Genomic DNA, 15,051 nt, shown 5'->3' on the forward strand with positions numbered 1-15,051 from the left:
TTTGAAGTTTTTCTTAACTTTAAGGAGGAAGGAAATCTTTTTTTCTTTTTACTTAGCACCGGTGAAATCTATCTCCGCCTTCCGGCGTGCCGAAAGGGATTTTTTTTTTAATTCCTGGATTTAAATAAAGTTAAGGCAGTACGACTAGCAATATTAACTTGCACTGCTGCGGGATAATATTTTTCAAAGTTTACCTATATCTGAAAGGATAAACAGCGATTCTCAATAAGCCTGATTTTAAACAAAAATTTATTCACCTAAGCGGCAACATAGTAAGAGGAATTTTTATAAGGTTATACTTTTTGATTTTATTTACATTTCACATCCTAAGGAAGTCTCACGTTAAAGTTTAGTAATCGCAATAGTAAAATAATATTCTGATCGCGTGTAACTGACCACCGATCGTGATTTAATATAAAATTTCTAATGAAATTTATCTGTAATTTAAGCTATAAATGGAGCGATGAAAATCCCTCTCCGCCTACTTTATAATTACTAACAGTCAGTTACTTCTCGTGAGGGGCGTGAGGCTCTCAAATAGAAAAATGAGATATAACAATCGATCACTCCATTTCAGTTATATTATTTCGACTTTTATAATTCCAGTTCGATCGGTACATTATACTTCATATACTAACTGAAATAAACAGCGTCCTTTAAAGAACTTATTTAATTTCCAACCGGAAAGAAAACATTCTACAGGACGACCAAATCCAACGACGCTAGAAGCGCAGCTAATGCATACCCCCTGACCGTCGATCTTGTTCCTCCCAGCTCAGCGCACTCGGCGTTGAAGTCTCCTGCTGCCACTACAGGTTTCCTGGAGTTCCGCACCAGCCGCTCCAGTTCTCCGAGCACGTCATGAAACCAGTCCATGCCGCAGTTCGGAGAGATGTAGGCTGAGATGAGAAGCCGGTCTGTGGGTTCTACGGCCACCCATCCCGAGCCTACCGAGACGTTTCCTAGTGCGTATCTCCCTGACACAACGCCGATTGCCGCGTCTCCATCTCTGTCTGTCAACCACTTCTCTGATGCTGATGTTCTTGCATTAAGTTCCGCGACAAAGGCGAAGTCTATACCCTGAGCCAGTGAGGTTTGCCAGATGAGGTCCTGCACTGCTGCACTCTTGTTGGCGTTGAATTGTATGCACCGCATTACTTAGTGCATACATCACTCCCCGTCCTGTGCCCAGCCTTTCCGCAGTCGAGGCACTTCGCCTGCGCCGTGCATTCGAAACGCTTATGCCCGATGGCGCCACAGTTGAAACAGTTCTTTGAGCGATCTGTTCCCGTACAATTGGCGGCCACATGACCGCTCGCCCAACATCTGTAGCAGTGGGCATCCTGCCTACGCAGATCAACTCTGCAGGACTTCCAGCCCACCAGCAACCGTCCTGTAGCGACCACCGTTTTAGCTTCGACCTGCGGAAGGATCACAGTCGCGATGCGGGAATTCCCGTACGCCGTCCTGATCGACGAGAACCTAGCAGTCGAGTCCGTCCCTAGGACCTGCTGGATTGCGAAAAGAATCTCCTCTCCACACACAGAAGCATCAAGATCCTTGATGTTAATTGCCACCGGTCTAGTGGCCGCATTTCTCTCTATCACCCTCACGAGTGGAGCCGCCGCTGCTACCTTTTGTGCCAGCATGGGTACAACGTTATCTGCCTCTTTAACGCGTACCCGTATCTCCTGGCCCTGGCTTGCCTGACCGAAAGGATGCTCGGTGCGAATTCCCTCCCCACCGATGACTTCACCGTCTTCAGGAGATCTGCGTACGTAGTCCCCTCTTGCCGCATAACCACAGTGACCGCCTTCGGTCCCTGCGGGGGGCTATCCTTCCTTGCTGCTCCCCTCCCGAACACGTGAAGCGACGTCTTGATGCCTCTCCTTAGAGACCAGAACTCCGCCACCTTTTTGACTATGGTCCCTATGCGATCATTGGTCGACACCAAGACCACCGGCTGGGTTTCGGCCTCGGTCAGCCTGTCCATCCCCTCGATCAGGCCGTCCACCGCCATCCTTCCTTCTCCGGAGATTAGAAGCACATAAGTAGGTGCGTCATCTTGCACCTCCTCGTCTTCACCGACGATGTCCACTGCCTCTTTAATGAGAAGACCAGCCCTCATCTTTCCCTTCTGAAGCCTGGCGAACACTCCCGGAGCCTTGGAGCCGACTTGTCGGGCATACTGCCCCTGCATGTCTCCATCTACATTCAAAATGTATACCTTTGGCGTTGCCTCTGCGTCTATCGGAGGGCCGGCCTTGTCTTCCACCATTGTGAAGATTTCTTTCTTCCACCTTCTGTCCACCACGTTCTTCAGGTCCTCTACGGAACCCTCACGGAGGACCGCCCTAACGTCAAAGTCCCCTTCTTCGACCGTTTGGGTTCCCATTGTCACAGTCGGTTTCGGGTGTGAGGCCTCATAGAGTGCCCGCACGGTTGTAGCCAAATCCTCCACCATGTCTTTTACCCTGGCTACACTGTCGTTTACTTCTTTTCCGGCGTACCCTTTACGTCTCACCAGTGCTGCTAGGGCATGAACCTCACTTAGCAGGCTATCGAGATCTGTACCTTCAGTTGTATCTTCCTCGCTGCTGCTAGAAACCTCCAATCTTCTTTTAGCCGGGCGTGCTCTCGGCTCTTCGTGCTCCATAGAGCTGGTTCCTCGGGCGCCCACCGGAGACCTAGCCGTCTTCCTGCTCCGTGCTGCCGGGAAATCCTCGTCCATATTGCACTCTTGTGGTGTGTCCGGACACGACATCGCGAATCCGGTTACGTTTCTTTAGAAAAAGCACGTTTGCTAACTTCAACCGCCTGTAACTCTGGAACGGTTAAAGATAGGAAAAAAGTTTATTTGTGTCTTCTCCTTCTTAGACACAAAGGAACACTTTTAGGGGAGAGGGGCAGAAAAAAAATTTTTGGTCCGGGGGGGTACAAAAATGCTTCCCGCGAAACTTGTGGGTGGGTGAGTGGGGGGGGTCAGGGGGGGTCCGGCCTAGACCCAAAAGGGTTTGGGGCTAGGTGGTCCCTACCCGAAGATACAGGGGAATGAATTTTCCCCTATATAATACCTGTGTAAGGACTTAGAAAAAATTTTTCGAAAAATTCCGAAAAAATTATCTAAGTCTTTGATACTGTGAGTCGTCTAGGAACGACACACAGAAGATCAAAAAATAAAAATATAATTATATATTCAAAAAACCCGCAAATTTGAATTTGAAAATTGCGGCTTTCGAATTATCGCGCCTAGTTGATATCGGCGACTACGACGATAGACTACCTGCTTGAAGCTAAAGGCTAGTTCTACCAAATTGTCACTAGGGTACACTATTAGTTCTACAAAAGTGTCGCTAGAGTACACTGGCAAATCCTAAAACTAATACGGGTTTTTTAGTCTGTCGAAGAAAGTGGGTTGGCAATACCGCACTGTATCCTTCCGCCACTTCCTTCCACCAACCACGTGTTTTTAGTTAATTCTAAAACTACTATAACTTAATTAATATGCGTCCTACGTCCACGAAATTTGATTTATTACTTAAATACAACCACACTGTATAGTATATATCTAAACTTAACCCTATAATCTAAATAAGGAATAACTTACAAGTCCGCAAAATTATGCCGCCACGTGCTTAACCTAAAATATCACTTATCTTCTAATAACTACACTTCCAACGAGTCGATTTTTCTAAAATTTTAACTAGTCACTTCTATTAACTGATACTAAAAACTAATATAGGTCTTAAGGCCTAATTATATTTCTAAAAAAACATACTAAGAGTAACTCGGCGGGATTCCCGCCACGCGGTCACCGTATTTAACGCTAAAAACGCTATAACTTAGCCAATTATCAACGTATTTTAATAATTCATACACCAAAACACTTATCCTACTCTATATTTTCATATAATTAAACAAAAAAGACAAAAACTGCAAGATTACCGCACCAAAAAACTAAACTAAGCGGAGCCGACTAGTAGTGATGCTTCCTCGCTCGAGTCCAGTACTCGACTAACCTAACCTAACCTAACCTAACCTAACCTAACCTAACCCCTAACCTAACCTAACCTAACCTAACCTAACCTACCCTAACCTTTTTTTTTTTTTTTTTTTTTCCCGACTCTACTCCCCTGAGCCGGATCGACTGTGTGGTATTACGCCACCCAGGAGAGTGCCTGTTATACTCTAATGAGCCTTCCCACCTACCGGCTGTAAGTCCGGCATGGCAGGTCAGCTCACCGGTCAGTTCTTTTGAGTCACACTTTTTATTTTAATAATGCTCTTATGCACTTCGCACGCCATACCTTGAACAGCCGTGACGTGCGACTGGGTCTTTTAATCTTCATTTCCCACATTTTCTTGCGTCTTCCAACAAACCCTTGGAGTCCCCATTGGATCATCGGAACTGACACACCTAGGCATGTCAGCCCTCACCAATGGGGCTGTCCACCCTACCCTAATTTATCATCAGTACCCCAGTTGCTTCTCATCTTCGCTCTTTTGCATGAGTATTTTCCTGATTACTCTTTCTACTCTATTCCAATTCTCTTCGCTGGCTATCATATTTAAGGTGATTCTCTCGTTTGCATTGGATGAGTCCACATCTTGCTTATCCACCTCCCATCTAACGCATTCCGTAAATGTATGCTCGACATCATCATCTATGCCACAATACATACATTGTTGGGTAAAGTTAAAAAATAAAAAAAACACACAGCTAGTATTTGCCAAAAGAAATTGGACTTTAATTATGTAAAACAACTGAACTTATGTTAAAGCATAACCTTAAATTGAATGAAATTATGAACTAAACATAACTTAATTTCACATAAGAAATATCAACTGAAATCAGCATATCAGTAATAATATTATTAAAATGAGATTTACAATTATATACTTAGAAAAACAAAACATCAATAGACATAATATAACTGGAAAACTATTGCATTACTGACAAATGCTGTAATATTGAAAAATTAGCAATGAACAAATGTCATAACCTTAGAAAAATAAATTAAAGTAAATCTTGATTGGCATTGGCCTTTCCTGATTTATGAACCACAAACTTAACGTTAAATAATGTAAAAATGTAATTTTAGTTTGACGTAGAAAAAGACACAATAATATTACAGTACAAAAGAGTTAATTACAATATAATCACACTGAACTTAATTGAGCACATGAAATGGGTTGCAGCTGAAATGACAGTCTTCTGTAAGTGACCTGTCGTGACCGTACTAAAGTGAAATTGAAACTTGAACGGCATAGGTAGGATGAACGGAATGTTCCACAGATTTGAATGATAACATAAAGGTTTAACGTAATGAGTAAAGAAAAACTGAACTTGCCTGTAGCAACCAAATATTTGCCAGAGATGACCTCGTAACAGCAAGTACGGAAGAATACCTCTGTAGTCCTGGGCGTAGTCCGCACGGTGAATCAGGAATACAGCGGCGTGATGTGGTTTAGTGGTAGAGTGAGGCGCGGAATCTCAAATGTGTTGTGATGAGTTTGAAATTCTGCTTGAGCGTGAATGTTAACACAGAGTTTTGCAGGAGAGTATTGCCATAGGCGACTGCACTGGTTAGATGTTGGAGGTACTCTGCCGAAAAGATGGCGAAAAAAGGCGGGGGTAACCAGATCCAGGTAATGGACAGGAGAGTGTGTGTGTGTGTGTGTATAAGGGGACGAAAAGATAACGGGTGTTTGAAAAGGGTAGACAGAAATAACTCATAGAATAATAGGCGCGGTCGCTAAGGATGACGGTGGGAGGTTCGAATACAATAACAATAATAGAGACAGGTGGACTTTACGGACCCAGCAATACGAAACCAAGTGGAATTCAAACATTCCTTGTAACAAAGCAACGGGACCTACCCTAGCTGTGAATTCGTAGAAATAACGGAAAAACTTTATGCCAGAATGGCGTAAACATACATGCCGGTGTCTGTCTTCTGTTAATTTTATACAGATAATGGTTGAAACAACCATGGCCTGTGAAGTACTGCGCAGTATAAAAATTAACATCACCATGTCCCCTGTTAAGCCATTTCTTTAAGTTGGGGATTAGCTTCCTAGTACGTCCTCCAGTAGTAGCTGCATTCCATCTCTCTTGCCATCTAATCAGCATTCTTTCCTTGGCATCCCGTGTTTCTACACCTTGTGCCTTCTCAACCCTGTACTGCGCCATCAGATCTATTGGAGGCACGCCAGCGATAACACATAACGCCTCATAGGAGACTGTCCTATATGCTGACACCACGCCGAGCAACAACCTCCTATGAGTTTTGACCAAACATGCCAAATTCTTTTTGATGCGTATTGAGGACCACCAAACCGGCACCGCATATAATAGCGCAGATACAACAGACGACGCTATTACTCGTCTTTTTGAGGCCCTTGGTGCTCTTTGCCTACTTATGATAACGATTAATGCCTGTATAGTTGTATCCGCTTTCCGACATACCTTGTTTATATGTACAGTAAATTCACAATTTTTCTGGAACGTAATGCCCAGATATTTCAAATTATCAGTCTCATGTAAATTCTGCCCGTTAATCTGCACATTAAGTCTGTGAATTCTTCTTCTCCCCGTGAATAGGATAAACCTACATTTGCCAACAGAGAGCGACAACTGTTTTTGTAGAAGCCAGTTATTAACCATGTTCAATGCCTGGTTAGCCCTTTCTTGTACCTCTGCCGGTTCTCTGCCACTTACAAGGACAGCCAGGAACCTAACCTAACCTAACCTAACCTATCCTAAATTCCCTCTATATCCTCAGATCGGACTCGAATCTTCCTTTTACCAAGTCGTTATGTTTCCTTTTAATACTCTTCCGGATCTCCGCTATCTCTGCAGATATCTGCTCGCGATCCCTCAAGGTGGCCATTCGTCTTTTGTATGATCCATTCATTGATTCGTTGCGGCTTAAATACGGTCTAGAAAGCTTAAGCAATAGACCCTGCATGCTTTTTCAGGCTTTCAGAAAGCCAATACGCTAGCCCGCACGCTAGCGTGCGCGCTTTTTCAGGCTTTTTCACGCTTTTTTCAGACTTTGCAATGAAGGTGTCAAAATTTAATCTATATCGGCCTTTATCGATATCTCTTTCTTTATCAATTACTAAAAACCCAATTTTGACCGGTTCCAAGCCTCGTTACATATTTCTTTAAACGTTTCAAATGACATATCGGGTGTCACATGATCGTGATATATATGTCTTAGGTTTCTTTCATCCTGTCAAAAAACCATAAGAAAATTTGCATTGTCGCGAGCAAGTTGTTTAGGGGTTTTACTATACGTCTGGCTCATACAAAACACATCTATGTTATTGTGACGACCCATAGTAAAGTATTTTGTTATGTTATTTAGTTTTTTGCATATAAAATCCGCAAATATAATTATCGAATTAGACTCTGTTTCTTCAGGCGCTACAATAACATCATTATCGCTGTAAGGATGGTAACCTATTCCTTCGACATCGGCTAATAAACTATTTAAAAATAAATATTTAGGCTGATAGAAGGATTTTGAAAACACATATATATTACTAAACTTCAATCCGCTAGGGTCAAGCAAAAGGTTAAAAACAGCATTGGTCTTACCGGAATTTGATGGACCTACAACCAAACATCTAATATTGTTTGGGAGGAGAGGACTATGTCTTCTTTTTGAATTAAAATAGACTACATCACCAATTAAACGGTCGAAATTAATTACCGCCAACTTTCGATCTTGTTCTTCGGCATTCATCTCTGCTACTGAACGTAATTTAACAGCGAAATTTATTTTATAAGATCTTGCTTTTTTATCCATGAATCCTCTTTCTTATCGAAATCCAGCCAACGAACTAACAATTTATCGCGCTTTTTCTGTAACACTTTTGCTACCAAATAAACGTTACCGTACTTGGTTTTACTAAGTTCTTCCGTATAAAAACTTCCTTTTAACACTTCCCCTTTCCAATCCTTAAGAACGTACGTTATAGGCTGTTTTTGTTTTACCTTGAAAATTGTAAACACTTCATTCGTCCAATTCGGAAGATATCCTTTTGCAAATGTCTTTTTATACTTACTTATCCTTACCTGATCACCTACATTAAATTTACTTGAAACAGTACTTCGACGACGCTTTTTTGCAGTTTTTGTTAAATTTATCAACACTTTGCGTTCGTTTTTATAATAAACATCTTTAGGTTTAAAACCTGTAGAACTGTGCATCTTATTATTATAATTATTAACCAATTCATCTAATATTCGCGTCCAACGGTAATTTCCCTGCTCGGTAAATTTGCGCCACATATTAGATTTTAGGGTTCTAAACCGCTCAACTATTGACGCTTTTTATCGGAATATGTCGAATAATGATTAATATTAAATTTTTGTAGTAATGATTTTAATTTAGAATTAAACCATTCCCTACGGTCATCGGTTTGAAAATGTTTCATTTTATATTTTTGAAATATCGGCTGAAGCGCCTTTACAACATCGTCAGCTTTTTTACTCCTCAAGGGAAAAGCAAAAGCATATTTCGAAAAACAATTTATAAGTGTAAGAATATATTCCTCCTCTATGAATCATGAGACCTTGCCGTTGGTGAGGGGGCTTAAGTGCTCAGGGATACAGAGTAGCTGGACCGAAGGTGCAACCATATCGGAGAGGTATCTGTTGAGAGCCAGACTAAGGAATGATTCCTGAAAGAGGGCAGCAGCTCTTTCAGTAGTTGTTAGGGGCGTGAGTCAGGACGACTTAAACGGCCGTATCAACATCACTCAGTCCTCTGAGTACTGCGCAGCTGAAAGCAATGGAAAACTACAGCTGCTTTTTTTCCAAGAAAATGTGGATCTCTGCATTTTCACATAGCAATAATGGAAGCGCCTTCCTTGGTAAAATATTCCGGAGGTAAAATAGTCCCCCGTTCGGATCTCCGGGTGGGGACTACTAAGGAAGGGGTCACCAGAAAATTAAAAAATAACATTCTACGAGTCGAAGCGTGGAATGTTAGAAGCTTGAAAAAGGTTGGTAGGCTAGAGAATTTAAAAAGGGAAATGGGTAGGACAAATGTGGATATAGTAGGAATTAGTGAGGTTCGGTGGGAAGAGGAAGGCGACTTTTGGTCAGGTGATTTTAGAGTAATTAACTCAGCGTCAAATAATGGGCAGGCAGGAGTAGGTTTCGTGATGAACAAGAAGATAGGGAGGAGAGTGGAGTATTTCAAAATGCATAGCGATAGAATCATTGTAATAAGGATAAAATCAAAACCTAAACCGACAACGATTGTTAACGTCTATATGCCTACAAGCGCCCATGATGATGATGAGGTAGAGTGTGTATACGAAGAGATTGATGAAGCAATTAAACACGTAAAAGGAGATGAAAATTTAATAATAGTTGGAGATTGGAATGCAAGCATTGGAAAAGGCAAGGAAGGAAATATAGTGGGTGAATACGGGCTGGGCAAAAGGAATGAAAGAGGGGACCGACTTATAGAGTTTTGCACGAAGTATAATTTAGTAATTGCCAACACCCAATTTAAAAATCATAACAGAAGAATATACACTTGGAAAAAGCCAGGCGATACTGCAAGGTATCAGATAGATTATATCATGGTTAAGCAAAGATTTAGAAATCAACTCGTTGACTGCAAAACTTACCCTGGAGCAGACATTGATAGCGACCATAATTTGGTGATAATGAAATGTAGATTGGGGTTTAAAAACCTGAAGAAAAGGTGTCAGATGAATCGGTGGAATTTAGAGAAGCTTGAGGAAGAGGAGGTAAAGAAGATTTTTGAGGAGGACATCGCAAGAGGTCTGAGTAAAAAAGATAAGGTAGAAAATGTAGAAGAAGAATGGGAGAATGTTAAAAAGGAAATTCTTAAATCAGCAGAAGCAAACATAGGCGGAATAAAGAGAACCGGTAGAAAACCTGGGGTTTCAGACGATATATTGCAGCTGATGGATGAACGTAGAAAATATAAGAATGCTAGTGATGAAGAAAGTAAAAGGAACTATCGGAAATTAAGAAATGCTATAAACAGGAAGTGCAAACTGGTGAAAGAAGAGTGGATTAAAGAAAAGTGTTCAGAAGTGTAAAGAGAAATGAACATTGGTAAAATAGACGGAGCATACAGGAAAGTTAAGGAAAATTTTGGGGTACATAAATTAAAATCTAATAATGTGTTAAACAAAGATGGTACACCAATATATAATACGGTAAAGTCGATAGATAGGTGGAATATATTGAAGAGTTATACGGAGGAAATGAATTAGAAAATGGTGTTACAGAGGAAGAAGAGGAAGTTGAGGAGGATGAAATGGGAGAAACAATACTGAGATCTGAATTTAAGAGAGCATTAAAAGATTTAAATGGCAGAAAGGCTCCTGGAATAGACGGAATACCTGTAGAATTACTGCGCAGTGCAGGTAAGGAAGCGATTGATACATTATACAAACTGGTGTGTAATATTTATGAAAATGGGGAATTTCCATCAGACTTCAAAAAAAGTGTTATAGTAATGATACCAAAGAAAGCAGGGGCAGATAAATGTGAAGAATACAGAACAATTAGTTTAACTAGTCATGCATCAAAAATCTTAACTAGAATTTTATACAGAAGAATTGAGAGGAGAGTGGAAGAAGTGTTAGGAGAAGACCAATTTGGTTTCAGGAAAAGTATAGGGACAAGGGAAGCAATTTTAGGCCTCAGATTAATGGGTAGAAGGAAGATTAAAGAAAAACAAACCAACATACTTGGCGTTTATAGACCTAGAAAAGGCTTTCGATAACGTAGACTGGAATAAAATGTTCAGCATTTAAAAAAAATTAGGGTTCAAATACAGAGATAGAAGAACAATTGCTAACATGTACAGGAACCAAACAGCAACAATAACAATTGAAGAACATAAGAAAGAAGCCGTAATAAGAAAGGGAGTCCGACAAGGATGTTCCCTATCTCCGTTACTTTTTAATCTTTACATGGAACTAGCAGTTAATGATGTTAAAGAACAATTTAGATTCGGAGTAACAGTACAAGGTGAAAAGATAAAGATGCTACGATTTGCTGATGATATAGTAATTCTAGCCGAGAGTAAAAAGGATTTAGAAGAAACAATGAACGGCATAGATGAAGTCCTACGCAAGAACTATCGCATGAAAATAAACAAGAACAAAACAAAAGTAATGAAATGTAGTAGAAAAAACAAAGATGGACCGCTGAATGTGAAAATAGGAGGAGAAAAGATTAAGGAGGTAGAAGAATTTTGTTATTTGGGAAGTAAAATTACTAAAGATGGACGAAGCAGGAGCGATATAAAATGCCGAATAGCACAAGCTAAACGAGCCTTCAGTAAGAAATATAATTTGTTTACATCAAAAATTAATTTAAATGTCAGGAAAAGATTTTTGAAATTGTATGTTTGGAGTGTCGCTTTATATGGAAGTGAAACTTGGACAATCGGAGTATCTGAGAAGAAAAGATTAGAAGCTTTTGAAATGTGGTGCTATAGGAGAATGTTAAAAATCAGATGGGTGGATAAAGTGACAAATGAAGAGGTATTGCGGCAAATAGATGAAGAAAGAAGCATTTGGAAAAATATAGTTAAAAGAAGAGACAGACTTATAGGCCACATACTAAGGCATCCTGGAATAGTCGCCTTAATATTGGAAGGACAGGTAGAAGGGAAAAATTGTGTAGGCAGGCCACGTTTGGAGTATGTAAAACAAATTGTTGGGGATGTAGGATGTAGAGGGTATACTTAAATGAAACGACTAGCACTAGATAGAGAATCTTGGAGAGCTGCATCAAACCAGTCAAATGACTGAAGACAAAAAAAAAGAAGAATATATTTATATCCGCTGTTAACTTTTGAGTAATCAATCATTTCGACTAAATCGGCTTGGTACAAATCTTCTACCCCTTAAGTTCGACAGGTCTTGTCGACAAATTTCTGCGAGCTTGCTTGTGAAGCTCTTTCGCAATACCTGCTTTCATGCTCATGGTTCTAAAATCAAATTATTTTTTAGAATGCTGACCATAGTTTATATATGCTAAATGGAATAAATAAAGGATAAATAAAACAAACAATTAAATCCTAGTTATTTATTTTTGTTCCAACAAAAATATGAAGTTACAAGTAACATACAAGATAAAAATTCCACTCTGACAATCTGTTACGTAAATCTTCATATTCAATAACAACTGGAAGATTTAGTTTTAGAACTTCTGTTTTATTACCGAAGTATTTTCCTTTTTTTATTATCTCAATTATCGATAACGGAAATTTTTTTTAAAAATAGATAACAAATGTTGCAATGATTGACTATTTTAGCTGCGTCTTGATACTCTAAATCAGAGTCAGTGTCAGACAAAGATGGAGTTGAAGCCGTGAAACTCATTGTTTCTTTATGCGACTGCGATCAGTAATTCTTTCCTAGAACAAATAACATTTAACATTAGAGAACCGTTTATATACTACGGCTACAACTATGCGCGCGCATGAATATGGTGAAAAATTACTCACCTCATACTTCACGTTAAGTTAATTAAATTTCGTTTCATTTATCTTAAATAATAATAATAATAATAATAATAATAATAATATAATTTCTGAACTTTGTACCTTAAACGATCGAATAAAATTGAATAAAAAACAGTTTTATTTAATATTACTGTACAATTCATAAGTATTAAAGTATTACGGCTATAATATATATATATTTATATTTAAACGAATCCATTTACCACTCTATCGATATTAATCGTTATTAATTTTGTTTATTAATAAATAAACCGCTTTAACAATAACTGTATCAACGTATTAATTCTACAAATGTATATAACTATTACTTTTGCGGATGCATATTGTTTAAAATCAAACAATTATATATTGTACAACTACATATATAATTATCCTCAGAATTAAACAAACACAATATCGTTTAAAATGCATAGCTACTCTAACATATTAATATTTAATAAATTTTTGGGGAATTTTAAAATTATTATTTATTGTTGGAATTAAACAGTTCAATTTATTTAAGAACCATAACTATTATTATTATTGCTGGAATTGTACACAAACCACACTATTATTTTTAAAATGTGTTAGTACTATATATTAAAGTTAATTATATTTTTGAAAATTTTACAATTACATATATAAAGTCAAAATATATTATTTAATATTAAGTTATTAAAATAAAGTTTAACTTACCTTAAATAAAATAAAAATGGCGACCAGGAAAATAAAACAGAAGAATAACACAACACACACCACAGTATACACTAGTAGTAGTAGTAGTAGTAGTAGAGAGAAAACAGTAAGAACGCAATAAAAACGGTAGGATTTTCCGGGCTTTTACATAAAACCGTTAGCCTTATCATTAAGAGAGAGAGAGATAGAGATAACTTCACGAACAAAAACAATGATGATGATGTCAGCAAGCGAGCGTTTTTCCCGCCATTTTCCCCCCCGCGAAATTTATTTTTTCCCGCGAATTTTTTTTGGATCACGTGATCGTGACGTCAGAGGGGGTGGCGGTGGAGTGACGTCATTGATTACGGCGGAGGGGGGTATTGCGTCAGAGGGATGGGGATGACGTCATTGATGATGCTTGTCCCAGAACCGGAATTTTTACACTACTATCATCCTCATTCTTCCTCTGAAGTATTATCTGAAGGTAATTACTAGTGGCTAAACAGGAAAAAGAAAGGATCTTCACTACCAAAAGACCGATCTCGGAATAGAGTATTAAAAAAATCTCGAGCATGTAGGCGATAGTGAGTTGGTGCTCCGTCGTGCTGATAGTAATGACATCCATCTTGGTCATCGTCTAATTGAAAAAGTAGAAAATTTTGAAGCATATCCAGATAAACGATAACATTTACGGTTGCCTTCTGGAAGAAGAACGGACCGTTCTGTCTGTGTTTTTGCTATCCCATATTCGACAGTTATGGGTTTTCACCTTCCACTGATGTGAAATATTGACTCATCAATAAAAATGTATCGTCGTCTGCAGTTCTGTCCATCATGACCGCACAAAGTGGTCGGTTGGAGCCGAGCAACTTGTCGTCATCTGTAATGTGTTGAACTACGATTAGATTGTAAGGCTTTAAGTGCAATTGTTTACGTAATATACACCAAACAGTCGTTTGTGGAATGCCAGTGTCACATGATGTACGTCCAAATGATTTCTTCGGAATACGTGCAAAGCTTTATTTGCGTTGTTCCACAACAGTTTCAGAGACTCATGGGCGTCCTGATGATTTTATACGTTTTACAGAACAAACTGTCTCGAGGAAGGTTTAGTGCCAAGAGTAAATTGCATGCCTACTAGGAGGCTTCCTGCCGTACTCTACGAAAATTAATATAATATATGTTGAACTGAAAATCGTGAAACAATGCGAGTACGTTGCGCACCAGTAAATTTATCCAATTTTAATATTAAAACATTTTATTTCAAAAATTATGATGTTTTATTAGTAACAACGCCATAATACTTACGTAAAACTGTTTTACAATTTTTTTTAATTATTCAGATACTTCCCAAATAATGATATCTTCTAAAGAAAAGTTACCAAAATCGAATTACAAAATGAATGAAAAGGCTTGAAAATGAACTTTAGAGATTTATGTGTTGAATATTTTCTTTCTTAAAGTATAAATAAATAAAAACGTAGTTAATTTTTATAACTACAGAATTTATTTGTTTTTTTATATTTTAAATAATTTGTTATGTTTTATCTTAGGAGAGGTAAAAAACATTTCATCTAAATATATATAAATTATAAATAAATTAATGTGAACATGTAGTACAGTAAGATGATCTGCAAACATAGCTACACAAATATTTCTTTAGTTATGTATTAAAATTAATTAAAGATTTATCGCTTCTTGTTTTTTCTCTTTTTTTACCCTTGTAAACTTTCACAGAGATATTATCCTTTAGAACTATTTTTTTAATGTGGTGAATTAATAAAAAAAGTTATTTTTTATAACTGTAGAAACAGTTTTGAGAACGACTGAGATATTAAAATACTGTTACCACAGC

The sequence above is a fragment of the Lycorma delicatula genome, chromosome 13 (genome assembly GCF_047948215.1).
Source record: "Lycorma delicatula isolate Av1 chromosome 13, ASM4794821v1, whole genome shotgun sequence".
Lineage (NCBI taxonomy): Eukaryota > Metazoa > Arthropoda > Insecta > Hemiptera > Fulgoridae > Lycorma > Lycorma delicatula.